Below are 14,894 nucleotides of genomic sequence, written 5' to 3'. Positions count from 1 at the left end.
TGGTCACCATTAAGCGATGAAAGTGCAGCAATGGTTGTTCAATCGTTAGAAACAATATGGTCATTGCTTGGACTTCCTACCGAAGTTCTCCTAAATAGTTGTAAGTCGTTTAGATCTCAGACTATACAAGCTATGGCGTCGAAGTGGGGAATAAGACTTATTTATCGAGCTGTTGAAAAACCATCCGGAAATGGAGTTGTTGAAAGAGTTCATCGAACGGTAAAAAGAACAAACGCGAGAGCAAAATGTGGTATACCCATGTCTGTATTCTTAATCAACAACGTTCCATCAAAACACGGCACACCTTTTGAAATCTTTTGCCAACAATACAAACGCGTCCGAATTCCTGGAATCGATAAAGTTGAATCAACACAAAAACCCCTAACTAAGTTTCAGGGATGGAAAGTTGGCGATAAAGTGTGGGTGAAGCCCAAGCATATGACGCCGTGTACACGGCGATGGTTAAAAGGAAATATAGTGGCACTGCGTAATGGTTTGACGGCTGAAGTTAAAGTTAATGGGCATACGTTGCCACGACACTTTTCTCATCTGCAGCATCGTTGTGGGGACAAGAAAGGAGACATAACAACTGATGACGATTACGATCTGACGCTGGTTAAACCTCCCGAAACGAACTTGAACGCGTTGAATCGAAGATCCAAGTTTTCAAACAAATCCCCTGGACGATGGTGAAGCTGACAATAGCGCGGACCACGTAGGACAAAACTATCCAACAAATTGTGAGATAGAGACACACCTTGTCCGATTCACTCGATATGGGAGGAGAGTGTTTCCAAACCGAAAGTATCAAGATTATGTATGAGCTCTTGGTGAGCTGGGGGAGATATTGTGATTTTAATATGCGTCAATAATGTGCCAATAATTAGCTTTGCTAATTATTGACAAGATTCACACGCTGCATAATTTTATTATTATAACGGTTTTTATAACGATTATTAATTGTTGACAAGAGTCACAAGTTTTATGTTTAAATGCTATATATAGCGAACAATTTTTTTGTAAAGTCGTCGAGGTTGTTGACAAGTAATAAAGATATTAGAAACGAAATAAAATGGCTCTTAAATGGCGTAGAACAACAGTATACAAATTTTTACTTATATACCATCTACAGTATAAAATTTTTCTTTTAAGTCGATTAGTATAAAATATTTATGTTAATTTACCGCCAGTTTTATGTGTTTAAAACTCTCTCAAGTTTGGTTTGAAAAGTTTATATGCAAAAACAATTCCTAGGAAACATAAATCAAAATGCAATATAAATTTATGTATCTCATAAATTTACATGTAACTTAAATCTATATGCAACGTAAACTTATACGCGGCATAAATTTGTATGCAGCATAATTTGTTACCTTTGAAAAATAAGTTTAGTATTGTAAACTTGTATGATGTCATAAATAGTGCTATCGCGCATAAGGGTCTACGTATCGTTATTATTTAGAACCGATAACGATATAAAACGATAACGATATCAAACGATATGAGTTTGTCTATGAAACGATAATATCGGTTTAGTTATCGTTTGAACCGATAGCAAACGATAACTTATCGCTTGAAACGATATTATCGGCTTTTTTTATCGGTTTATCGGAATACATAAAAATAACGAGAATACCGATATTTATCGGTATAATAACGATATTTTTTACAATATTCCAATTTATTTATTTTTTAAATGCCAAATTTTAGTTGAAATATATCATAAATCTTCAAGTCGAGTCAAGATGTCGTTTTGCCTATCTTTACCGGTTTTAAAAGTTAATCCTTCCCATTTGTATATATTATCTAGATACTTCACAAACACTCTGTAAAGAAAAAGTAAGGCAACACTGTTCTCCAAATTGACCCCCAGGTTGAAACTCTCCCCACTCCTAATTTTTTTACATTTTATCAATCATATGCATTAGTAAACACAATGTATGTTGTCAAAAAAAACTGAACTAAGTGTTAAATATGTATACTTCCAAAATTAAAACGCATAATTTTTGGCTTTTTTTCTTCCAAAGTTTTAATAAAGTCAGCCATTATGGTAGTCAAAATAACCCATTAATATATATATATAGATTAAAGTACCTTTGATATACTCTCTAGCCAGTGTGTGTGTGTGTGTGTGTGTGTGTGTGTGTGTATGTGTGTGTGTATATTTATGTGTTTATATTTATATGTGTGTATATTTATGTGTGTATGTTTATATGTGTGTGTGTATATATATATATATATATATATATATAAATATATATATATATATATATATATATATATATATATATATATATATATATATATATATATATATATATATATATATATATATATATATATATATATATACGAGGTGTGTTCAAAAAATACCCGGAATTTTCGTTTTTTCGAAAAAGTATTTATTTATTCGTCTACATTAATGTTGTCTCCTTCAAAGTAGTCCCCATTAGATACTATGCACTTGTGCCAGCGCTTCTGCCAATCCTTGAAGCACTTCTCAAACTCGATCTTTGGGATAGCCTTTAGTTCACTCAGCGATGCGCTTTTAACGCCATCTATGCTTATGAAACGACGGCCTTTTAAGTTTTTCTTCATTTTTGGGAATAAGAAAAAGTCACACGGAGCCATATCTGGTGAATATGGAGGTTGGGGCATGACCACGGTATTGTTTTTGGCCAAAAAATTACGAACAAGCAACGATGAGTGAGCAGGTGCATTATCGTGGTGCAAAAGCCATGAATTGTTTTGCCATAAATCGGGGCGTTTTTTTCGGATTGCTTCACGTAAACGTCGCATAACTTCAAGGTAATACTCCTTATTAACTGTACGACCTTGTGGTAAGAACTCATGATGGACTACGCCATTATAATCGAAGAAAACAGTAAGCAAAACCTTAACATTTGATCGAACTTGACGTGCTTTTTTCGGTCTTGGTGATTCAGGGTGCTTCCATTGTGACGATTGTACTTTGGTTTCGACGTCATAAACGTACACCCATGTTTCATCACCAGTTATGACCCTTTCAAGCAAACTTGGATTGTCATTGACGTCATTTAGTAGCTCCTGAGCGATGTTCATGCGATTGTTTTTTTGGTCGAAATTCAGCAGTTTTGGAATGAATTTTGCTGCCACTCGTTTCATGCCCAAAACATTTGAAAAAATGTTATGACATGAGCCAATTGATATGCCAACTTCATCAGCAACTTCTCTTATTGTGATTCGGCGATCATTCATAACCATTTTTTCCACTTTTTTCACGTTTTCATCGATTATTGACGTGCTGGGTCGACCGGAGCGTTTTTCATCTTCAACGTCTTCGCGGCCATCTTGGAAACGCTTAAACCACTCGTAAACACTTGTTTTTTTCATAGCAGACTCACCATAGGCTTTTTGTAACATTTCACACACTTTGTTACACTTTATTTCATTTTTAACGCAAAATTTAATACAAATTCTTTGACTCTTCAATTCTTCCATTTTTTAAACAAGCAAAAATCGCCGAGCTCATAAAAACACGTCGAACCTTAGCGACTAATACAGACAAAGTAAACAATGAATATAGCTGAGCTTTTTATCATACTTTAGGGGCATGTATACCAACACAGAAAAAAAAAAATGCTGAAAATCGGACTCTTTAAACCCGGGAAAATTAAAAATATATATATATATATATATATATATATATATATATATATATATATATATATATATATATATATATATATATATATATATATATATATATATATATATATATATATATATATATATATATTAACACACACATATACATATCGATATTATATAATATACTTCAGGTAGAATAATGTATTTGATAGAAAGTAATGTATTTCAGGTAAATAGGAGTACTATTAGGCGAACCTCTGATATGTATCCAGACAAATAATTAGCCAGGGTCAAATACTTTAAATGTAGCTGAAAAAATCTATGGACTCTGCTATTTAAATCTTAGTATAGATTATTTATATTTATGATTTTATATTTTAAAAATAAGGTTAAAATAAGATCAGTTAAAACATTTTTTCTGCTTATGTTATTTTATAGTTTGATTCAATATGTTTTTTATAGTTTTTACTTATTTCAAAAACTGTTATAAAATTCTTTCTATTGATTTTAGAGGAGTTTCTCATGATTGTTGCAAAAGTAAAGCTGTAACCAATATCGTAGATATTAGTCAATCACTTTGAGATAAACATGCAGAACAAGTAGCATCTGGATTGTTAAAGCATAAAATGGAGAGTGAAAGCATTGTAAGTGTAGAGCAGTTCAAGATGTCTATAGGTGGAAATATTCTCTCTGTTACAGTTGGAGTAAATGAAATTAAGTCAAAAAGAAAGAAAGTAAATCATATCTTGTGCAAATAATTTTCAAATGGGAAGCAAGATATTTTGTTCAAGGAGCAATTGAAATTTTCTACGTCATCACATATATGCAATAAATTATGAATGTTATACACAGTAAATATTTTACCAAAAATACTTTAGCAATTCCTTACAGTAAGGTAAAAGGCTTTTACACAGGTTACTATCTGGATGCACCAGAATAAATACTGAAATTGACAGTGAAAGAAAGTGTTCATAGATAGATTCAGAAACAATTCCTTTTAAAGAAACTGGTCCAGTTGTCTGATATCAGTAGCTTTCCACCTATCAACTTCGAGCAATGATCGCGGCCTTCTAGCAAAATTACTGGGAATGTAATTTCTAAAATTGATTAGTTTCTCAAAAATCTGTAAAATATGTGATTGTGATAACCTAGCCATAGGACCTTTACGGAAATAATTCAAGATTCTTTTAACAGCCCAAAAAAAATATCAAATGCATATAGTCAAGGCAGAATCCGGAAACACATTTAATACCAGCAGCTATAAGAGGAGACTTACATATTTGATGTTGCTTATACGACTGGCAGCTAAAATCGTAATCTGTCCGCTTGCAAAACTCTTGTTCTTCATTAAACACTACCCTTCTTTCCCAAGAACCTTTAATAATGCACCTTTTACAAGAATAATATCCAGTATGAGCAACAGTCCCTTTTAAAAAGGATCTTGCTGGGGCATCACAAAGAAAAGCTCTAACTTTAATACTGTGTACAACTAATTTTATTGTCAGACAGGATAACTTTAAACCACACAATTCTTGTAAAAAATCATTTAAAAACATATCCAAACTTGATGGTTTACTTTCCCCTGTGTATAATGCCACAATAAATATTTTTCCGCCACTAATTTTACAAAAAATCGGCCACATTTGAGTATTGGATGATTTAAATAAGGGTAGCCCATCAATACTGAAACTAAGTGATATTTCTCTTTCAGATCCTGTAAAATTTTTCTTAATGCCAGATTCTAATCCAAAATAGTAGTATGTACCACCACATTTTCGATTACACTGGACTTCTTGAGGTACTTTTAAAAGTGTTCTTGCATCTTTGGGTAGCGTGTTACCATGTCTTGAAGTATATCAATTAAACTATTCATGGCTGCTTGGGAACAGTTAAACTTTAGACACCAGGATGCCAGCTCTCCTGAGAGGTTTTCTTTACTGGATTGGTTGAAGAACTTTGATCTGACTTAAGAAAAAACAAAAAAAAGAAAGTTATGATTTTAAAAGGCATTCAAGGTTGAGGGCAGTTAGAGATAAGCTCCAATTACCTAAACTTTTCGCAAGCCATCCTTATTCGACACCAGTATCAACATACTAGAAAATTGAATTTGTCTTATGCCTCTTAGTTACCTCTCATTTTAGTTATTTTGAACATTAAAATTCCTGAAGACTCCCCTCAAACCGTCCTTTCTCCCCAGTTCTTCAATGAAGAAGTTGTATTTTACATTTTTGGAATGAGAAATTGTTTCCCGATGCTTATTTTGAAAAATAATTTTTGGGAATGTGTTGCAAGGTGACAGAGTATGTTTCTATGCACCATGCTTAGTAGACTTAGTTGCTTGTTTGAACTTTCTTTAAACACTGGAGTGAATATTTTATCTGATCTTAGCATCATGTTATTTAAAGAAATCCTTATCGTAAAAATTTAGCATTTAATAATAAAGTAAAAAAATTAGGCGCAAAAAATCTTCAATTTTTGTATTTAACAAGTTAAACTCAAGTTATAAAAGTTTGAAAATCAAGGCAAAAGTGTTCACAGACAACAAGCGCACGTATTACAAGTAGTGGGAGTATAATAAGTATGTTCCTTTAACTCATCACTTTGCTATCGCATTTACAAAATGAACGTTCGGTGAATTACATAAACTCTCCATTTGAATGATAACGCCAATCACACCTGTCCGGAGACCCTCAAAACATAAATGTCATGCTCAAAAAATAAAACCAACTGGGTTAGGTAGCCCATACATCCATGTTTCAAAAAATAAAAAAATTGAAATCATCTGCCTACGTCCAAGGAAAAAAAATGACTTTGATTTTTTGGATTTTTTGTTCCTTGCTTTATCGCCCGGAGAGCCTCATACCACAAAAGACACACTCAAAAATAAGAAATAAATAATAAAACTGATATTACTATTACTGATATGCATAGTCTATACATAGAGGCTTTAAAAATAAAAAATTAAGCCATCAGTCAATGTGTAGGAAATCATTGTTACTTTGAACTTGTCAGTCATTTTGACCTTACTTTTAATGGATAAGATTACTTTAATCACCATTTTTTCTTTGAATTTTAATCATTTCTAAACTTAAAACACTGTCGCAAAATAAAAAAAACTATTAAAAGAGTGTCTATAATTAAACTTTAGCAAATGCTGTTTCAAAATTCTAAATATCATAGGTTTTATTTACTGTGGGTTTTTTTACAAATTACAATTACACACAGGTTAAACAAATAAATATTTAAAAAGATTTAATCTCATGAATAATTTGTGTCAGTTTAAATAAATCCATAGTATTTTCTCAGTTGATTTTTTTTGTCACAAACACTTATTCTAAAGTAGCAAGGTTTCAATGTTCATTAAAAATGCTACAGACATATTTCACTTAAATTTGCTTGCTATTGTATTCAACCACACATCTTTCAAGCCAATTTCCATATTGTGCATGAAATTCTGAATATTTTTATCTTTGCCACTGAACAGAAAAATTGTGATGAAGAGTTTCTAAAGATTGTTCACTGAAAGGACCAAGGGACTTTTTTCTTCATTCTAATAAAATCATCAATGTGAAAAAATACGATGTGCACTTTTGGGGTCACACTTACAAATCCTAGACTTAAAAAGGATGTCCGAAATTCTTCAATTTTATTTTCATATTCCTTGTCAAGGACTTTTCCAAAGCAGGCTCTAACAACAGCACTGAGTTTTTTGAATGATAGCCATGATGAATCTAGGTTCTCAAAGAGCTGATCTATCATTTCAATATTTTTCAGGAGTTTTTGGCAATCATTGCCAGCAAATTGTCCGCCATGATATGGTTGGATTGTGATGTTGAGTCTTTTTGGGCACTCATCTGCTTCTGGAAATGCTTCTTTTAGTGCTTTGAACAAGTGATTTACTATCCCAAGAAGCAGATGAAGTTCCATTGGGGGAATTAGTTCGAAAATGAATTAGCTTGGATCAACTTTTAGAAGCGGTTTATGGACAAGATTGTTGAAAGACTTTGCCCTACTAATGTCACCACCTTTTGAAAGAAAGTCTGTGTAACAATTTCGAATGTCAGACAGCGTCCTGAGCGCACCTTTTTCAGCTAAGTTCTTTGCTTCACTTTCATAGTATAAACATGGATGTGAGCTAGAGTGACATTGCAAACCACATAAAATGTTAGCTACTTTCAAGTCGCAAGAGACCACAAAGTCTACATTTCCTGGTTGAACAAGCTCAATAAAGTTTTTGATGTTGCTGTAATTCTCATGTAGATCCTCTGCAACTGCAATTAAAAATTGCTTTTTAACTTCAATGTCTTTTAGAGCTCAAGAGGTGACAATTTCTTTTGAAGGTGGGCTGCTTGAATCATCTTCATCATTAATTCTTTGAAGACTTACTATAAGCTTTAGGAAGCCTTGACTCCTTCAATCCCAAGTTTCATGAGATGACCTGCTTGAAGTTGTCTCTTAAGAGAAATTTCTGCTAGAAAATCAGAGACGTTTTTGCAGTGAACAACTGTGTACTCTGTGTGGCTTTTTTTCGCCTGATAATGCAAGTGTAGTTTTTGTAAAAAAATTTGCAAGTTGCAACCCTGCTTCATGAAAATTTGCTCGATAGTTTGGCTCAAAAAGAGGCGATTTGTAAACCAAATTTAGTGTTGTTGCAAGTTTTTTGACTCCAATATTAGACATGCCTGTAGCTTGCTCATTTTGCACCAGGTCTTGGGCACTTAACTTATACTTTTCTGCAGTTGTTGATTTTGAACATGATGCTCCTAAAGACAAATTTTAAAAAGCCTTGTTATGAAATGTAATCTTAGAACAGACAAATGGGACTATTAAAAACAGGAAAGATACAAAATTTAAGTTACTGAGGGAAAGTTTTCTGTTGAAATTTCTAAAAGGTTTAAATTCAAAGAAGTAGAGTTGCATTTATGAGGTAAGCCTTTCCGTTGTGGTGACAAACAATCTGAAAATCTTTTCAGGGGATTTGTGGGATTTGAAGTTGTCACAGTCTTGACATTGATAGTTTGATAATTGTAAAGAGAAGGCAGCTTGACAGATACTCCTCTTTCAACCCTTCTAAGTTGATTTCTACAAGTACCACACATTCCAGTTGGAACTCTAGAGTCCAAAAAGTCAATGTCTGTTGCAAAAATATTTTTAAATCTCTCAAAGGCTAGACCAGAAATTGGTGAATTGCACTTTTTCATACATAAAACACACACTGTTTTTCTAAACTTTGTGAGATTTGGCACTATTTGGCATTTTGAAAGAGTCCATATAAAGTTAAAATTGCAAAAAGTACTTGTTTTTGCTTTCATTTGATATTTTATTGTCAGCAACTAATAAAAAAATTTATGTTTTTACAGCTTCTTTATTTCACTATTAAATGACATAAATATGTAACACTGTAACATTAAGTACTAAGCAATAAAATGGACCTAGCTATTCAAAAAATATAGGCTGAAAAAAACGTTTAAAACACTTGACTTTTAAGAGAAAGCGAATTAGCAGGTAAAGATACCTCTAGGGTTGTGAAAATTAAAATGGATTTACAATAAAAGTAATCTAGTTTCATTTTGTTTATTATATATGGTTATTTTTTATCAAATTTTATTTTTTCTAGTGATTATCTATCAAATTTTATAGGTATTCATAAGTAAGTATCATCTTTTCTTCAATAGGAAAGGAGCCAATAACATGAGAAAATTCAAAGTCATTTTTTTTTTCCTTGGACGTAGGCAGATGATTTCAATTTTTTTATTTTTTGAAACATGGATGTATGGGCTACCAAACCCAATTGGTTTTATTTTTTGAGCATGACTTTTATGTTTTAAGGCTCTCCGGACAGGTGTGCAATGATATGTTAAGAATAACTAGATGTCTAACTGCCGTAAATCGACATAAGAAAAAGTGAAGCAAAAATCGGCCATTATGGGGGGCAAAATCTTTACGCTATTTATCAAAACAAAGCAAATACGAAGTTTAAGATTGTTTCATTTAATCTAATCAATAAAAAATCGATACGCAGACATCTGAAAAATTTGATGTTATCTTGATTTTGATTTAAAGTTTAGTAATTATGTAAATTATGCATTGTTTTTCTTTTCATCCAACTCAAATCTTAAATTCAGTTGGATTTTAATCTATAATCTATTAACATTTTATGCACCTGTTAGTCATTTTATGCACCTGTTATTCAAAACTAATGTATCAAATGAAAGTTTTACTAAATATGCATTAAATGGAGGTATGAGGAGAATATGCATTAAATGGAGGTATGACACCATTAGTAATCTCTGCAGTAATGCTAGGAGGTATTATAACATAACTGCAAGTTAAACAGAATTAAAACTTGTAATGAAACATTATACAATACTGTTTTGACCACTTAGAGGTACCTTCTAGAAATGTTAAAATTTTATTATTGGTTAAACACTTCTTGCTTTCATAAAAATCATTATTACTTTTTTCTATAATAGATTTACCGTCAATAACTAAATAAATTTGATTTAATGTTATGTCATAATCTAGTAAGGTTTTCAATACAAAAAAAGCTCCATAGGTATTCAGGTATATAAAGAATATCTTTCCTTTGAAAAGCAAGTCTTTTAATATAAAAAAAAAAATTAAGAAAAGTAACAGTTAATTTAATATTTTTGTTTATAATATTTTCATATATATATATATATATATATATATATATATATATATATATATATATATATATATATATATATATACATATATATATATATATATATATATGTATATATATACATACATACATAGGCGCCGAGTTCACGGGGGCAACAGGGGTAGTGGACCCCCCAGAAATTTATACTAATAATATATTATCACGGATTATTACGGGAGCGAATAGATACTCTCGCCCTCATGATAATCCGTGTTAATATATTACTTGTATAAATATCTGGGGGGTCCACTGCCCCTGTTGCCCCCGTGAACTCGGCGCCTATATAAATATATATATATATATATATAAACTATAATTTTAAATAATTTATTATCCTTTTATATTTTTTATTTTATATTTATGTTATAAACATTTGAAAGTAATTAATTTATTAGATTGTTAACGTAGACCAATCATTGACTTTTTTAAAACCTTTTCTGTAAAAAATTGGCCATATCTTTGCAGTCTGATTGTAAATAAGTCATTAGCTAACATTTTTATTAGTTGTGTGGATTGCATGTCTTCGGTGACAGCTTAATGCTCAGCATCGTGTTCATTTAGGTCTTTAAAAAAATGTTTTTCACTAACAATTTTATTAACTGCATAAATCATTTTCAGCTTAAGGTTTCGTTCCACATTCGTTTTTGGGTTTTTGAAATTGTCACCACTGACATAAGTTTTGAAAACGCTCTCGCAAAACTGTTATAGTTTGAATAACATCATTTCTTGGAGCAACAAGCCCACTCCTATTTTTGATGTTAATCAATAAAAGAACTGATGTTCCATAACAATGTTCCACAAGTTGTTTTGAGATATAAGTGAGTTTGCACACACAGAACATGACATCTTTGATAATAATCTTCTTACAATAAATCCAGATATATAACCTGGTATTGCCTCTTTATAGATAGAGGTATTATCAAGATAATTTTGAATTGTAACAGTATCCATATAAAAGATTAAAAAATCTGTTTCAGGATTTGAAAAAATTGCAGATTTTTTACTCCACTTTAATGCAAAAATAGAGCCATTTGCAATATCCTAAAATGTCAAACAACTTGCATGCTTTGAGCCTACAATAGAATTGCGCAAAAGAATTCTATTTAAAGATGACTTAAGTTGGATGCCATCTGGATTATTATTAAATCAGATTATTAGTAAATCATTTAAAGTCAAAAGCTCATAGGCAAGGTGTTGAAGACTTTTTGAAGCCACAATTAACCCTAATACAAAGGTTTTTCTCCTATGTTTTAATAATGGAGTACCATTAGCATCTGTCAACTTTGGTAAGTTGTTTATTATTTAATCAAAAGTTGCATTCCAATAAGGATAATCATTTAAAAAAAGAGCTTTCTTATATGATTTAAAAAAAAACGTTTTTAGAGTTCAGCATTTCAAATAATTTGTCAATAACCCTTATAAAATTTATAGTTCCTTCAGCATGCTTGAAATTTGGATGCTTGGAAAACATCAGAAATTCAATTGCATCTGCAACTGAACTACTAAGTGTTTGTGCAGAAAACTTAACATTCATTTTGTGACGCTGGAAATAAATATGTTTTATTGAGATTTTATTTGCAAATTTCAATCGTTCTTCTTCTTGCACTTCATATAATAATAATATTTCATATAATAGTATTTCAACTTTTGTTTAAGAATTTTAACTTTTGCTTTTAATTTTACTTTAGTTGGACTTGCATTTTTCGATAATGTGCTTTTAGAAATAATAGTATCATCATTGATAATTGTTACTACTTTTGATAATATTAAAGCTACTATTTATATCCGCCTGGTACTAATAGAGAGTGCGGGTTCTAGCTTATTGATACTTTTCCCATACTTAAGGGTTCAAGTTTTTTTTAAAAATCTTTAAAATTTTCCAAGATGGCGTCTCTTTTTAATCCTAAGCTTGAGAATGTATGTTCTAGCGCATTAATAACTTTGATACCTTTGATAACTTAGCATAATCCGCAATGAAGTAATAACATGTTTCTTGTTGTGAGCCTAAGCTATTCCGGACCAAAGACTTTATCATAATCCATTAATTTAAAGCAGGGCTTGTTATTTTTAAAAAACTTTATTTTTTAAAAAGTTTCACCACAAGGTATTAATAATGCTTTGAAAGTCAAACCCTTCATCCAATTTTTTCAAGACGTAAAGACACAAGTGACCGCAATAAGACGTGTCTCCAAACTACACCCTTTTGCTGTTGTAAAGAACGGGAATTTTCAAGTATTTAACCAATTCAACAAGAGGAGGTTCAGCAAAAGAATCGAAACTGTATTTCTTATTACCGTCTTTATACCAACACACCAAATGAAACCCACCAGTGCTTGAATCTCCTGTATTCACAATCCCACATTCTTTTTTCATTGTCTTTTTAGGCAACTCATCCCTGACAAGCACACCTCGAAAGTTTTTCAATTTTAACTGTTTAGCAGCCTTTATTAATTGAAAGGTGGTTAAAGCCTCATTAGGTAAAACAATTCCTTAAACGTCGATCATTTTACATTGTTTTTTAATTTGTTAAAAAGTTCTTGAAAAAGGTGAGAGCAAAGAAGTTTATAGAATAGCTCCTAAGAAGGGGATGCTTGAGAAGGGTGAATTAGGTCCAAGCAGCACACCAGAACCGACATAATAATATCCTTTTCCGGTTTTAATGAAGAGTCCATCACCATGAACATTTTTAGTCCATGGAGTTGTAAACAATCCATCTCCACCTACAGTTTTCATCTTCATTCCTTTTCCATTTTTGTTCAAATAAACAACACCTCGTCTAACAATTTTATCACCAATGACTGATCCTGCAGACGAAGCAAGCCCGCCTAACAAACTAGTAGCAACCACTGGAGCTGCACGAGATGCAATCATTCCTAATAAAGGTAAAAGAGCTCCAATGAAACCTCCTTTCACTTTAGAGTTGTGTGCTATTTGTCTTTTGCTCAGTTTAAGAGTGACTCCTTTTCCATTTTCGTATGCTTTTCTAACTTTGTTCAATTGCGAGTTTGTGACAGCGAGAACATGTTCACCATCCAAGTCTTGATGAGTGAGTTTAAGGCTAGCATCGGTTTTATCATGCATAGCTTTTTTAATTTTATCAGCTTGTCCTTGTGAGATGTTGAGTTTGATGTTTTGATAATTGCTCATTTTTTAAGCGTCAGAAAATGTTTATTTCACTTCTCGAATGTGATAACGTTTTTTAACATCCTCTCCACGAAAATCAACCAAATTTCCATTTTGATCAATGATTCGAGTAACCATTGTTGAAATTTCAAACAGTTTTGCAGGAAGATAAATCAAATGCATTGGTCTCTCGATGATTTTAAAACCTGGACCAACATTTGGATAAAAGGAGTAAATGCAATTTAATTGGGTTCCATTAATATAGGACGATCCGATAACGTTGTTAACGATTCTAATGGTGTTAATGCTTGAAATTCTAACGATATTATCAGACTCGTATTAAGAATTGGAATTTAATTTTCTTTAAGCAAACCCTAAAACTGAAGCGATGCTGTTCTCCACATCAAAATCAATTAAATAATTCAAGCCAAGTTTGATGGTCGATTTTAAAGTATTAAGATTGATTCCAATTTGAATGTTGTTTGGAGAGTAATTAATTTTATTTACAGCAACATAACTTCCGCGTTAATTCGCGTAATTTTTTATCGTGAATGAAATAGATTTTTGCAGATAATCATTGATGTTTTTAATGTCATAACTTCCATCAGGAATGATAATGTTTTCCCAATCAGCTCCGTTGTTCATGCTGTATTTGAAAGAATTGTTTTTACAGTTTACATTTGGAATGCTGTTGTAAGTCTCAAGCCCGAGAAAAGCCATTTCATAACTTTTTCCTTCGCCAAAAACGATTTTATCTAAAAATTCAGTTGTGATAACACTTGATTTTCCATCTACATTGATTATAATACCTGGCATTTTTAATTAAGAATCATTTTTTTAAATTGTTTTTTTTAGAAAAATAAAAATTCGTCAAACCTGCTTTGGTATTTTCCATGGTTAATTTTAGAAGACAAATCAATGACAGCAAATCCATGAGGTTGAGGCCAGCAGTACTTGCAGAACATTTTAAATTCTTCTTTTTCCATGTCAATAGCAGCATGATCTCGATATAGTTGGTCTACATTTCTATAGTCTTGAGGAAATATACAAATAAAATTAGCATTTTCTCTGATGGTTTTTTTAGGGAGCAAGAAATAATTTTGAGCGAGATAAAAGCAGTCGACGTTAGAGTGTCTTCCTCGGATGTAATATTTTTCGCATTTGTTTTGCTTGGCGAGTTGCAAGTCGTCAAAGATCATTGAATTGTTTTTGGTAGAGTCTAAGGATTCAGGTTCAGGAACGTCTTCTTCAGTTTCAAAGAATTGACACTCTATATTCTCGTTGTCGGAATATTTTTTTGAAAGGTCATCAATAACATCTTCAGGGTTTAAATTCAATTTTTCAATTTCCCCTTGTACATTGAACATATCAAGAATATCCTGTTTAGGTAATTTTTTCTCAAAGGACATTTTGAGTATTTTGTATTTAGATTGAAAAAAAGGGATTTGCTAAA

At 31.7% G+C, this 14,894-nt stretch overlaps 1 pseudogene; it reads right to left on the bottom strand.

Annotated features, from left to right (window-relative positions):
• Positions 1 to 4,817: 4,817 nt before the first annotated feature.
• Positions 4,818 to 7,557, bottom strand: LOC149889333 (uncharacterized; annotated as a pseudogene).
• Between the last annotated feature and the right edge of the window lie 7,337 nt (positions 7,558 to 14,894).

The sequence above is a fragment of the Hydra viridissima genome, unplaced genomic scaffold (assembly GCF_058129835.1).
Source record: "Hydra viridissima isolate aposymbiotic clone 2 unplaced genomic scaffold, HvirCarnegie_v1 scaffold_4, whole genome shotgun sequence".
NCBI classification, from domain to species: Eukaryota; Metazoa; Cnidaria; class Hydrozoa; order Anthoathecata; family Hydridae; genus Hydra; species Hydra viridissima.
This window is presented reverse-complemented; position numbering and strand designations above follow the sequence as displayed.